This window comes from Lolium rigidum, chromosome 6 (assembly GCF_022539505.1).
Source record: "Lolium rigidum isolate FL_2022 chromosome 6, APGP_CSIRO_Lrig_0.1, whole genome shotgun sequence".
NCBI lineage: Eukaryota > Viridiplantae > Streptophyta > Magnoliopsida > Poales > Poaceae > Lolium > Lolium rigidum.
Window position 1 is genome coordinate 269,356,149 of NC_061513.1, and position 14,686 is coordinate 269,370,834.

General features: G+C 47.2%; 1 pseudogene; it reads left to right on the forward strand.

Annotated features, from left to right (window-relative positions):
- The first annotated feature begins 12,565 nt into the window (after positions 1-12,565).
- Positions 12,566-14,136, forward strand: LOC124664119 (annotated as a pseudogene).
- Positions 14,137-14,686: the final 550 nt, after the last annotated feature.

Here is a 14,686-nt window from a genome sequence, read left to right on the forward strand (position 1 = left end):
TTGGCCGGCCATGGAGGTGGAGTCCCATGTGGACTCCACCTTCCTTGGTGGTTTCTTCCGGACTTTTCTAGAACCTTCTAGAACCTTCCATAGAACCTTCCGCGACATTTTAATTCACATAAAATGACATCCTATATATGAATCTTATTCTCCGGACCATTCCGAACTCCTCGTGATGTCCGGGATCTCATCCGGGACTCCGAACAAATATTCGAACTCCATTCCATATTCAAGTACTACCATTTCAACATCCAACTTTAAGTGTGTCACCCTACGGTTCGTGAACTATGCGGACATGGTTGAGTACTTACTCCGACCAATAACCAATAGCGGGATCTGGAGATCCATAATGGCTCCCACATATTCAACGATGACTTTAGTGATCGAATGAACCATTCACATACAATACCAATTCCCTTTGTCTTGCGATATTTTACTTGTCCAGAGGTTAGATCTTCGGTATCACTCTATACCTTGTTCAACCTCGTCTCCGACAAGTACTCTTTACTCGTACCGTGGTATGTGGTCTCTTATGAACTTATTCATATGCTTGCAAGACATTAGACGACATTCCACCGAGAGGGCCCAGAGTATATCTATCCGTCATCGGGATGGACAAATCCCACTTGTTGATCCATATGCCTCAACTCATACTTTCCGGATACTTAATCCCACCTTTATAGCCACCCATTTACGCAGGTGGCGTTTGGTGTAATCAAAGTACCTTTCCGGTATAAGTGATTTACATGATCTCATGGTCATAAGGACTAGGTAACTATGTATCGAAAGCTTATAGCAAATAACTTAATGACGAGATCTTATGCTACGCTTAATTGGGTGTGTCCATTACATCATTCATATAATGATATAACCTTGTTATTAATAACATCCAATGTTCATGATTATGAAACTAATCATCCATTAATCAACAAGCTAGTTTAAGAGGCATACTAGGGACTTCTTGTTGTCTACATATCACACATGTACTAATGTTTCGGTTAATACAATTATAGCATGATATATAAACATTTATCATAAACATAAAGATATAAAAAATAACCAATTTATTATTGCCTCTAGGGCATATCTCCTTCAAGATCATCGTCATCTGTAAATCAGACGTCGTCAAACATATGTTGTCGGCCCCTGTTTTGAAAGGCCGACTCGGTAAATGGATGCTTGCGCTTTCAGAATTTGATCTCCGGTACCGACTGCGAAGGCGATCAAGGGCCAAGCGTTAGCCGATCTCATCGCTGAACGGATCAGCACCAATATAGCAGCACTATCCATACGTGCATGGGCTATGTTCTTCGATGGATCGGTTTGTGACGATGGTTGCGGCATCGGCATTCCGCTCGTATCGCCTCGGGGGCAGAGTACTCCTTCTCCATCGGATTATCTACCCCTTGCACCAACAACGTAGCGGAATATGAGGCAATACGTAAGGGAATGGAATTGTTATTAGAAGCTGGAGCTGAAGGCTTGTAGAGCTCTTTGGAGACTCAAAGTTGGTGATTAACCAGACTCACGGAGGAATATAATTGCGAAAGTGAATCGCTGTTCCCATATTGGGTGGAATGCAGTGAGTTGATGACACGGTTCCGGTACATCAACTTCAATTGGATCCCAAGGTCCCGGAATACCGATGCCAACAATCTCGCACAAATGGCGTCGAGCTACATAGATATAGCCGACGGAGCGGAAGTTCGGATACAATTCACGGAACGAGAATGATTGGAGAGCCGAGATCTTCGATTATTTGAAAGATTCGGCTCGGGGGCACCTAAACGGGTGAGATACTGAGCCATGAAGTATGTCCTTATAGGAGACGACATGTTCTACGAGGACATTGGAAGGGTTGCTACTCAAGTGCCTAGGGCCGACCGAGTCCAATCGGCTCTTACATGAGGTGCATGAAGGCGCTGTGGAACACATCGGTCGGCTCATAAGATGAAGTGGTTGATTAGGCGATCGGGGTTTTATTGGCCCACTATGCTTGAAGACTGCTTCAATTATTACGGAGGGTGCCAAGCATGTCGGATGTTTGGAAAAATTCGGATGGTGCCGGCATCGGCGATGAACCCCATCATCAAGCCTTGGCCGTTTCGGGGGTGGGGCATGGATATGATCGGCAAAATCCATCCGGCATCAGGTAAAAAACATGAATGGATTTTGGTTATCACAGATTACTTCACCAAGTGGGTGGAAGCCGTCCCTATGAAAAAGGTGACATCAGAGGACGTGATCAAGTTTGTGAAAGAACACGTCATTCATAGGTTTGGAATTCCCCAGACCATCACGACCGATGGAGGTTCGGTCTTTATTTCTAAAGAATTCAGGAAGTTCCGTGATGACGTGGGGATTAAGCCGATCCGATCATCCCCATACTATGCTCAAGCTAACGGACGAGGCCGAGGCATCCAATCGAGCCCGATCAAGCTGATCAAGAGGAAAATTGACGAGAATCCTCGGGATTGGCACGAGAAGTTATCGAAGCATTATGGGCCTACCGCATGTCGTGCCATGGGGCTATAAATACCTCGCCGTACCAGCTTGTCTATGGACAGGAGGCCGTATTGCCTTGGGAAATTACGGCTGGATCAAGACGCGTCACGTTTCGAGAATGATCGACAGCTGAAGAATACGCAGCTTTGATGAGCGACACTATTGAGGACGCAACAGAACTCGGGCTTTGGTCGTTGGAGAAGATTAAGGAGAACAAAGCCGGGGTGGCTCGTGCTTACAACAAAAAGGTTAAGCCAAAGGAGTTCCAAGTTGGTGATCTTGTGTGGGAAGGCTGTGTTGCCATTGGGAACCGGGGATAAGGCATATGGCAAGTGGTCTCCTAATTGGCACGGTCCGTACAAAGTGGTCCGGGCCTTGAAGGGTAATGCATACATGCTTGGAGGAATTGAGCGGCGAAAAGTTCCCCGTGGCTGTTAATGGTCAACACCTCAAGAAATATTTCCCAAGCATGTGGGATGATGGACAGTAAGATGGGCCGATTTCAGAATCGGACAGTAAGATGTGGGGGCCGATTTCAGAATCGGCCAGTAACAAAAAAAAGCACATATATATAAAAATCACAGCCGATGCACGGGCATCGACTTCGAAGAACGAGCCGATACGCCGATATCGACTTTAGTGAAGTAAGTTTGTACAACAGCTTGGCCTCGGATAGCAAGATGAGCCGATATTCACGCCATCGGCTCCCTGTACGACAACTCCATTCGACAATCGGCAAGGGAGTTAAGGGATTTTCTTCATTGATAAGGGGATTTCTTACAAAGAAAGAGCCGATTGCTCGGGAAGGAAGAACAAAAGAAGGGTCTATTGACCAATCTACTACTGCTAGGCCTATACTAGTAGATCTTAATCTACGGGCCGTTGCTTCCTTCGTCGTCGTCTTCGGAACTCTCATCGGCACTACTGCCGATGGGTTCTTCGTCGCTGCTCCCATAGCCCTCTACGGGAGCTTCATCTTCGTCTTCATCGTCGCTGCTGTCGTCGTCCCACCACATGCGGAGGCGCTTCGCTGGCGGGTAACCCTCGAGGGAGTCGTCGTCGTCGCCGTCGTCTTCCTTTTCCTCTTCTTCAGAGGTGGGGCAGCCGTCCCAGGGGAACTGGTCGTCCTCGCTCTCCGACTCCAGTTCCCCGACGGCGAGGAACTGAAGATCTTCGTCCCCACTGGTCAGGGACTGGTCGTCTTCGGACCAGACAGAGGAGGCGTGGTCTTCCAGGTCCCATGCTTCTGGGGCGCGGATGTCCGGTGGCGTCTCACGGGAGGAAGAGGACCCGTAGGAAAGCTCGGAGGAGGAGTCGTGGAAGACCGACGAGGAAGAGGAAGAAGAGGAAGACATGGCTGTGGGAGTTTGGGGGTTTTTGGTACCGATGGCCAGGACAGAGCAGGATGGTGAAATGGCGAACCACTCGGAGCGGTTAAACAAAAGGGGCTACGGTGAAAAAATTCAATGCCACAGCAGTTTTCGAGGAGGCGGTACCCAAAGACAACGGTCAAATTGTGCGGAGCAATGGTTCCGCTCCGCCATGACATAACCCGACGAAAAAATGCTGCAATGGTTACCGCTCTGCCATGACATGACCCGGCGAAAGAAAAGCGTAATGATTTTGGAAATATCATTTCCAAAACCAGGGGGGCATGTGTTATCACCAGAATTTGACCAAGTCAAGTGGGCCGCGATCGAAGATGGATGTGAAGAAATATATATATAGAAGAAGTATGTGGATCGGCCTTTTACACCAAGGTGGGCTTAATTGCCCGTGTATCTGTAACATATTAGATCGTATCTTAGTTTAGAGGTAGAATCTTACTCGTGCACGGTTTGGTGCACGCCCGCATTAGAAAGTCCGCTGGACTATAAATATGTATCTAGGGTTTATGGAATAAACAACAACTCACGTTCAACCCCAAAACAAACCAATCTCGGCGCATCGCCAACTCCTTCGTCTCGAGGGTTTCTATCGGGTAAGCGACATGCTGCCTAGATCGCATCTTGCGATCTAGGCAGCACAAGCCCACGTTGTTCATGCGTTGCTCGTATCGAAGCGCTTTTGATGGCGAGCAACGTAGTTATCATTAGATGTGTTAGGGTTAGCATTGTTCTTCGTTTAAGCATGCTTACGTAGTGCAACCCTTGCATATCTAGCCGCCCTCACGCCTATCTCGGGTGTGGGGCGGCACCCGCTTGATCATTATTTAGTAGATCTGATCCGTTACGATTGCTCCTTGTTCTACAAGGATTAGTTTAATATCTGCAATAGTTAGGCCTTACAAAGGGGGGAGGATCCAGTGGCACGTAGGGTGGCGTTCGCAAGTCCTAAACGGGATGTTCCGAGGATCAACTTCATGTTGGTTTTTATGCCTTGTTTAGGATCGGCTTACGAGCACCGTGCGTGGCCGCGAGGCCCAACTCGGAGTAGGATGATCCGATTATGCGGTGAAAACCCTAAATCGTCGTAGATCTCATTAGCTTCATCTTGATCAAGCAGGACCACCAAGTATTCGTGCACCCCGTACGAATCATGGGTGGATCGGCTCTTTGAGCCGATTCACGAGATAACCCGAGAGCCGATCGAGGCTCGTATTTAATGTTTACATGTATGCCCCGCAGAAACTAAGCGAGGCATCCCCATCACCTTCCCGACCAGGTATAGGTCAGGTGGCACGCCCTTGCACTTCGCATCGCCGCGTGTGACCGGAAGAGCATTGCGGGCCGTCGCTCGGAGGGGTCTCAGCCAGCCGCAGCTCTAGGCTCTTCCCGGCTCTACGGTGTTGACAAGGCCGCTGCCCGCCGGTGGGTTTTGGCAGTCAACAACATCAGATGTTAGCTTTCTTGTAGCAACAGTAGTTAACTCATGGACTTCATCATCTTCGTCATCGGAGATTTCATTGACAGATTCAGCTGGAGCTTGACTACTACAGCTTGTCCTTGTTTCACTAAACAAAAACGATAATGGATCATATTCAGGCTTGAATAGTACTGGCAGCAAAAGCCACAACTGAAAATAGTATAAACATTCTTTAGTTCCCACTTCCCAACCATATTGTTCTTTAGCAGCAAGAAAATAAGCAAGCAAATTCATTTGAGCAAGCAAATGCATAAACATCTTTAGCACCCACTTCACAGTACACATATTCATCACAGTAGATATCAAATTCGACACATATTCATCACAATACATATCAACTATAAGCAATCCAGGCCAAGATACACATCAAAGTTTCACATATTTTATCATTCAGAGAAGAAAAGGAGAAGTGGAAGCTCCTTATTACCATGGAGATGTCGTCTTCCCTGGCCTTGCTCCGGTGACATGCTTCCCTTTCTTTGGCTGTTGCCGGCCACCGTCGGTGGGGACACGACGCCTCTTCCGACTACTACCGGTGCCAGCTCTAGCCGAAACAGGCGACAAATCGGGAGGAATCCGAGCCTCTGCAGCTCCCCTGCAGTTCGGCCGGGAGGGCGGCACGCTGAGGAGGAATTCGAGCTGCTCCCCACTCCCCTGTGGCGGCTCCAGAAGCGGGTGAGTCTCCCGCGGTGGCGTCACTGATGCCGCTGCCCCGCCTCGACCTTGATGGGCACGGGCTCATCCTCCATCTCCATGGCGGTGGCGGCGGCCGGTGGAGAACTAGGGTTGGCCTTCGGGCTAGGGGAGAGTTCGGGAGCTGGGGAGAGGCGACACACATGCCAAGGGTGTGGTAGGGGGGATAATGGGGTTTGGCTCGTTGGGGCCTTGGGGGATTTGGGGACTGGCTAGTTAGGGTTTCAATTTACTGAATCACAGGTGGGCTCCACTTATCTGAGACGGATTGACGGGTATGGGTTTGCAACCTCCATTCCCGCCTCCACTAAACCCGTTGGGTCAAAGTATTTACCATTAAGAGACCCGTGGTTTTTTTTTCACCATACCATCCTCCATTAGATGTGGGTACACGGTGGAATAGCGGGTGACGGGTACCCATTGCCATCCGGAATTACTACTCTGTATGTGGCATGATTCATTCACTTTTTTCACCCAGGCATACATTGTGGGGATTGCATCTACATCTGGGCATGGGCAGCCCGGCCCGGCCCAAAAATCTCGGGCCGGGCCGGGTCGAGCTTGCACTTCGGGCTGGGCTTGGGCTTGAAATCTGAGCCCGAATGTCGGGCCAGGCCGGGCTCGGGCCTTCATTTTCGTGCATTTTAGCCTAGTCGGGCTGGGTTTCTTGGGCTGGGCCGGGCTTTTTGCTCGTTCAGATCGGGTTCAGGCTTAAATTACGGGCCCAATGGTCGGGCCTGACTTTTTACCCGCGAGCTTTTTTAAGCCCGGCCCGAAGCCCAGCCTGACCCGAACTTTGCCCAGATGTAATTGGATCTAGAGACGAGTAGCACACAGAGACAGACAAGCTCTCGTGGTATGTTGCCCCATTCAGGAATGGCTTGTTCGAGCCTCTGGTCTAAAGCACATGCACGATGCATGTGCATAAAACCAGCTGAATTAAACAAGGCTTTGGGTTGAGAACAATATGGTCGACGTATCGATCAAGGGGCACGCCTAAAACTGTTTCCATCTAGAGGTGTCCAAAACCTTGCGCGGATTGAGAACCAATAGGTGGTTGAATGGTTAGGGTGGTGGTGGTATTCCCATCCCATCAGAGTTTAAATTATAGATTTGACACGTGTATCAGTGGGAGGCGACATTCCCGTCGACAGCGAGTCGGCTTTGGTGACTTCGTCAATCTCAAGACCCGTCAGATAGGTTTCTTGAACTCAGTCTCTCGAAGACGCTCATACGAATAGGCTATATGTGCGTTCACATGGATGAGTGTAGGTATGTATATGTGAGTGATTTGCGTTCGTACTATGTTTCACAAAAAAAAACTTTGCGCGGATACATGGAGTGAGTGTCTAAGGACACCACAAAAGTGATCTCGGACAGGTGTCTGTTTTTCCTATTTTCATTATTTTAATTATATCTATTTATCATCATTTATATTCTACTACAAAAATAAATCCAATAGTTGATTCAATTTAAAAAATATAATTTACTACTTGAGTTTTGCTTAAAAGCACACAAATTGGACAATTACATTTGATATCGCAAACATGCATAAACAAAATTAACATTGCACTTTGACATATTAATTCGAAATGCACATTACCACACAAATCATCACTAAACAACTACTAGAAGCACTGATAAACTACTGCTGTTTTGGTCAAAGACCCGGTCAACTGTCAGTTCGGTTACCCCCCACCGTCCTTGACTGAGAATGTCGGACACGAGAACACAGACTGTCAGTCTGGTGGCAAGGCGTGCGAGAGCGCACGCTGCCCACCTAGGTTCGAACCTTGGGTTCGGCGGGATGCTCAGGAGTTTTCTTCTATAAAAATGCCAACGGGTGCTAGTGCCTGGGTTGGTCGCGTTTTTTTTTAGAATGTCTGACACGTATTCACAGTACGTATTTATTTGTTATTACAAATGAAAAGCTTTTTTGATATATAAAATCTGGTAAATTAAATCAGATTTCTCGATGCTAACTTAACATGTTACATTGTGTGATGTTTCGTTGAGAAGATTTCACAATCAAATGACGTACGTGTGATTATGAATTCAGAAAATCTCGTGACTTGGCTTCATGCAGTGGCGACGACGATCCTTCAAATAAGACTTACAATAGAAATCTTCACTGGATGTATCCAACAACATTTTCTCTCTCCCAATCATGCACATCTTTTGCATTCACAGTCTGCTTTTATAATTTAACGAAACTTTTGCATTCACAGTACGATTATTAGGATATATTTTTGTACCTTCTCCGTCTCGTATTAGTTGCCGCTGAGCTAAATGTTATAGTACATATTCTATGTATAAACATATCTGAATGTACGACAATTAATATGAAATGGAGGGACTATGTTTACCGTACCTACAAGTGCACAACTTGCAGGCTAGGACCCGATCGATTAAATTATTGGAGGATGACGGGATGCTCGTTGATTGCTGCTGTTGCTGTCCTACTTGTTCGTTCATCAGTAGCAAAGCATAGGTATCTATCGTTTATGGTAGGATAATTAATGGGAATCGATCGGGTTTCTATTCAAATCAAACAGATTAGGAGAGAAGGTGACCCTGCCTGTTGTGCATCTGCACGCACGGCGGTATGGCTATGAGGTGGCCGCTGTATCGGTAGGTCCAGTTCGCTAGGTTTCTTTGATTTTGTCGGTGAGGCCAGGACGGGCCGTACCTCATATCCGTACACCATCTCTCTCTCTCCCGCCGTCTACTGTACTTAAAAGAGTATTGTTCTGCAAATACCTGTTGAAGTAATTACATGTACGTAATAATAGTACTTATGTGTACATGTGCAAAACGGCTCCTGCACGGCTGGATTTACATAAGCCAATTCATTTTTATTAGGCTCACTTGAAAGGTCTCTCGAACATCAGAAACAAAGTAGGGTTAGATAAAACATCTTTTCCATGCCAGCCAGTGGACAGATATCGCAATCGCATCTCTCCAGGCACATCCCCATCCCCATCGTCATGTGGCATGTGCCCCCATATCAATCACGCCTCCAACCAATCACATGCATGCATGGTGCAATCATGCGCCACATTGTTATTCCTTTTGTGATATGCTAGAATGATACTAGTAGTATTTTGTTATTTTAAGAAAAAGAATACGCTCCAATGCATGTATTCCAGTTGGATTGTCACAAATGAACTTCATGCTCAACCTATAATACCTGCATGGAAGCAAATTTCCTTTTCTTTTACCGTGATCCCGCAGGTGACCTTTTCTGTTATTTCATTAAATCCTCATATGCGTTCCTCGAATCTTCACCAAGAAAACAATCAAATTTCTAACCCCAGCCCGACACATGAATTTTGGGACACCATCATTATTGTCATGCATGTATTTCCTTTTCAGCGAGCCATAGCCAATGTGAGGGAAACCGTGACAGCAAAACTAAAGGGGCCATGATAATTAGGGATTAGTGTTGGGAGTGCTCAGCTCACTAGAGCAAGGTTGGCACTGCATGCTCGATCGAGATTGCAATGACAACAGCTAAATGAAGAGCTAGAGGTGGCGGCACTGACATGCGAGGTTAGATCAACAAAGTGGAGACTATGAAAAATATGATGCCAGACTATGGAGGTGGCCGCTATGACAATCGGAAGAACACGGTTGAGAATGAAAATAAGGATGGGCGATTGGCTCCATAATACAAAAGTCAAGTGCGATTTTAGAATCAAATTTTTGAGTTACACTAAACAAAACAAGGATCGAGGATTTACAACGAAGGGGTCGGCCTAGAAATAGATGATATCAAACATTATAATTTATAAGCCACAGGCTGTGACGTCGAGAGGTGAGCTTAAATTCATGAGACCGGTGATGTCGAATATGCAAGATTGAGGAGGTGGCAATGAATACAAATGCAATGTTAGATCAAGGAGGTGTGGATACAGATAGAAGTAAGGATGGATTGAGGAGGCAGGCGTCATGATGAAAAGAAGATGGTTCAGAAAGAAAGGCTCGTTGTATCTAGCTGTTCAAACTTCGTTCACTAGTTTAGAGGAAAACGACCGTTTGAGCTATAAATTCGAAAAAAATTCTATATTGTGAACACTCTCAGTCGTAAGCAATTACTGGCAGGCGACGATGGCACCTGTGCAACTCTTAAGGATATGCATACGAGTAAATACACGTCAATCTTTTTTTCTTTTGGTTGCACCAAACAGAAGAATCTAGCAAAACACACGTCCAAAATCAAGTGGAGCATGCATGCTTTCAGAAAAAAAAGTGGAGCATGCATGGTCCACTGCACGGCACCAACAAGGAAACAAATGGTAAATATCGGCAACAAGGAAACAAGTGGCGTCAAAAGATCGATCGACTATAAAGATTGCCAATAATGTACGACGCGCAAAGTCGTGAAAGGGAGTGCAAATATCCCCTCTTCTTTTCTGCCACTGATTTTGCTTGATTGATGCGCTTTACAGAAAAATCATACATATTCATCCACGCAAAATCTTTTTTTTTTTTGCGAAACACAGTACCATTAAAGACGCTCATACATACGCGCACATACTCACCCCTATGAACGCACACACGCACACCCTACCCCTATGAACACCTCCAAGAGACTGCGTTGAAGAATTGATCCGGCGGATCTTGAGATTGACGAAGTCACCACAGGCGCCTCGCTGTCGACGGGAACGTCGCCTCCCACTGAAGAATATTCCGCCTTTATGAGACACCAAAGTGTCAAATCTGGGATTTGAACTCTGGTGGGCTGGGGGTGCCACTGTCCTCCTAACCATCCAACCACAGGTTGGTTCTCATCCACGCAAAATCTGTACCATGTCTCCAACACCTAACGTGGAAGGTTGCTTGAGTGTCAATTTTGACACGACACGTACGTGCAATGTCTTCTTATCAAATCAGACGGCGGATTGTTCCTGTTTTGGCGGTTTATTCAACCCATGAGGTGTACGTGCATGGTGGATTACGTTAAGAAATACGAGCATGATGCATTTGCGCACAAAACACGAATTAAGCAGGCTTCTTGTTTCTTCTTCTCCTGGTGCGCCTAAGATTAGTGCTTGCGGTTGTTTCTGCCTCGTGGGCAGCCGAGAGATTAACTTGGAAAACCTTTCTGCTCGGCTACCCATCTTCAAATCGTTTCAAGTGAAGAAGATCTTTCGGAAAAAAATTATAACCTGGAAGAGTTGAAGAAGATCTTTCGGGAAAAAAAGTTATAACTAGAGGCTACATGTATTCTATGAACCCTATTAAGCTCTGAGCTAGGATGTCATAGGTTTGAAGAGAAGGAGTTAAGCAGCAAAGAATCAAAAAGAGCAGAGGCCATGAGACATCGATTCACATCTCTTGTGAGGCTCTCTCCGAAAAGTACTTGGGTCTATCAACAGTGGTAAGCTGATAAAAAAATTACACGAGACATCTTGAGCTAAAGTTGGAGGTTTCCTAAGGGCATCTCCGAGCGACCGTTTGCGTCCCTGGGCGAAAATGCGTCTGGTATCACCTCCAGCGGGGCGCCGCATCGTGATCGGGTCATCCACGGCAATGCAAACTCGGCACGTATTTGCGTATGGAATGCGTCGCGGCGGACGCTGCGCGGACGCACCAAGTGACCGCTCGCATCTCCCCCAGGCCTGCCTAGTAGTGAGCCTGTATCGAGGGCATCGTTTTCGCGGTCATTGCTTCTGCGCAGCGCTTCTGCGTCTGCGCTGCAGCCTTCGCCATCAATATCGCGGTTGGCTCTTCCGCGCGCGCACTAGCGGGCGGCGGCTGGGGCTTCTGCGCCGCCTTCAATGGCATCGTTTCCCGCGCGCGGCTGGGCTTAAAAGTCCACCGGCATCGTTCCTTCATCGTCTACACCTCCACTCCCACCACCACCGCCGCAGCACCATGGGAAAAAAGAAGAACGATTTCGAGGTGTCCGGCAGCGGCACCAAGAAGGAGGAGCGGTCGAACAGGGTGCCGCTGCCCGTCAGCGTGGGGAGGCTGATGCACGCGAACTAGACGCCGTGCGACACCTGGGGGGACGTGCACATGCCTGGCGGCTGGCGGCTCAGCTACCGCCGGGTGCCCGTCCCTACCATGCCTGCGTGCGAGGCAGATAGGAGCACCGAGATCCAGCGAAGGAGGCGGTACCTGACGAGATCCACTCATGTAACCGCGTCGCGCCGCATCAACCTCATCTGCCTCGGAGAGCCGCCGCTCTGAATCGCCTGGCCGGACTCCGTTCGTTGCTGCCTCTCCTGCGCCGGTGTGCAGTGTCAGAAGAGGCAGACCAACAATAAGCAGCTCCCTTTTAAGCTGCAAGCCGGAATCGCATATCGGCCTCTTCAGGAAATCGATTCCTTTCCACAACGAAGCCGATCCTTTCTCAATCTCAGAGTCGTAGCCAGAAGCGGAGACCAATACGCTCTACATATATTTCCAGGGGGGCACCCCCGATGCCGTCAGATTCAGAGGAGACCAGATACCAGCAGGCAAGAAAAGCTCTCCAGTCGACGGCGCCCCCGATGGCGTCAGGTTCAGAGGAGACCAAATACCAGCAGACCATCAGAAAAGCTCTCCAGGCGACGGGTGCCATGGTTGATCCTCTCAGTCTTCCGCATATTTGTGCCATGACGAAAATCGTTCGAGAAGATAGGCTTGGCCGCTTACCCGACGATATTTTGGTTAACATCCTTGACAGACTCAATGTCCGAGAGGCTGTAAGAACCAGTGTCCTTGCCCGGCGGTGGCTGCATCTCCCTGCTATGCTCTCTCGTCTCACCATGCATAGATGTTCGGGACTTTGTGGCTAAACCTGCCACAACGTGCCATGGAGAAGAAATTGAACGGGGCAATACAACTATGGTTGAAGTGACAAAGAGCATCCTGGCACGCAGGGTTTCAAGCCCAAACAAGATTCGCTCCATGTGCATGGCGTTCTTCTTGAGAGAAGATGACATAATATCCATTGGACAAGCTGTTGAGTACATCATGGCGTTCCACACGGTTGACTTTGAAATCACAGTTTTTACAGAGATGGATTACACTCGTTGCAATCAGGATGATAAGATCAACTACGGGATACTATTCAGGTTGTTTGTTGATTCTTGTCCAATTGCATTTGCTGGTGTCACACGCCTCTGCCTAGAGAATTTGAGATTTGGTGAATCAGACATCCCTAACGTCCTCAAAGTATGCAAAGGATTAAAGCATCTAAGCCTGTCCTATTGTAATGCCGCAAGAGGGACCATTATGAAAGTTGAACACTCTAAACTCAGTGAGCTGCTTATTTTTAATTGTTGTTTTGAAAAAGTCGAGCTCAACTCGCTGCCAAAACTCATATGGATGATCTTCGGGGGTTGGAAGTCAAAAGATTCACTGTTTCTGGGTTATGTCCCATTGCTCGAGGCTGTTAGCCTTAGTACTGTCAGTCTTAGTCATCACAAGATGGTCAAGTTAAGTGAGATTTTTGGTGGTACCTCTCCACGATCCCTGAGGTTGGGATTTGAATGCGAAAGGATTTGGGTTCAACCAGAAAGTGTGACGAAAAAATTGTCATCTGTGTTCCATCAACTAACGTTTGTGAATCTAGATAATATTGCTGAAGGGTGTGATCTCACATGGACATTGTTCATCCTTGAAGCTGCTCCCAACCTGAAGGAGCTATACCTGATGGTATGGGATCATCTGTGTATAATGACAACAAATGAGGAGGAAAGGCGAGCACTCTCGTATAGCGAGAAGAAGGGTGTTGAGTGGAAATCACCTGGACCTGATTTCCAGCACCATAGCCTGGACACGCTAGTAATCTTTGGCTTTCAGTCTGACTGCATGGTTAGGTATGTCAGACGTGTCATGGAAGCGGCTGTCAATCTGAAGGATGTTTTCCTGTACCATAGGCTAAACTGCATGAAGTGCGAGCATAGCTACACTAACCGTCCGCTGAAGTACCCGTCTAACGCGGAACAGAAAAGTACAGTGCTAAAGAAACTCACCAGGAGGATCAACTCGTCTGCCACAATTCATTTACCAGACGACAACATAACTGCTGATCAACGTGCAAAAAAGGGTATTCTTCCAAAACTGAGAGGATGTTGATTAACTCAAAAAAGGGCGACCTTCCAAAACCAAGAGGATAATGTGCTGAGAAGTTTGTTTGCTGCCACTTCCCCCTTCAAATTGTTAGATAGGCTTCAAACAGGTTCGCCTAATTCGTAGCCACCGGACGTTGTGATTGGAACGACGAATTCTAGCTCAGAACCTTCTACTTTTACCTACACTGAACTCAATTTCAACCCATTTCATACATTTTGAGCATAAAAGCTTGACTGTTCGTCTGTTCCAATCGATAGTATCCAAGATCCCAACCCTTTCTTAGCCTACACTTCTTCTAGTCCAACAAAAGACACAGATCATACAGGGGCTACAACGAAACAGTAGAATCAACGAGCACGCAAACCCCAAATCTCATCCATCGCGTTTCAAATTTTTTTGAGGTGAATCGTGCTTCAGTTCCATCCACCCAAGTCCCAAGATCATACAGAGGCAACAACGGAACATTAGAATCAATGAGCACGCCAAACCCCAAATCCCATCCATCGCATTTCAATTTTTTTTGAGGTGAATCGTGCTTCAGTTCCATCCTCCC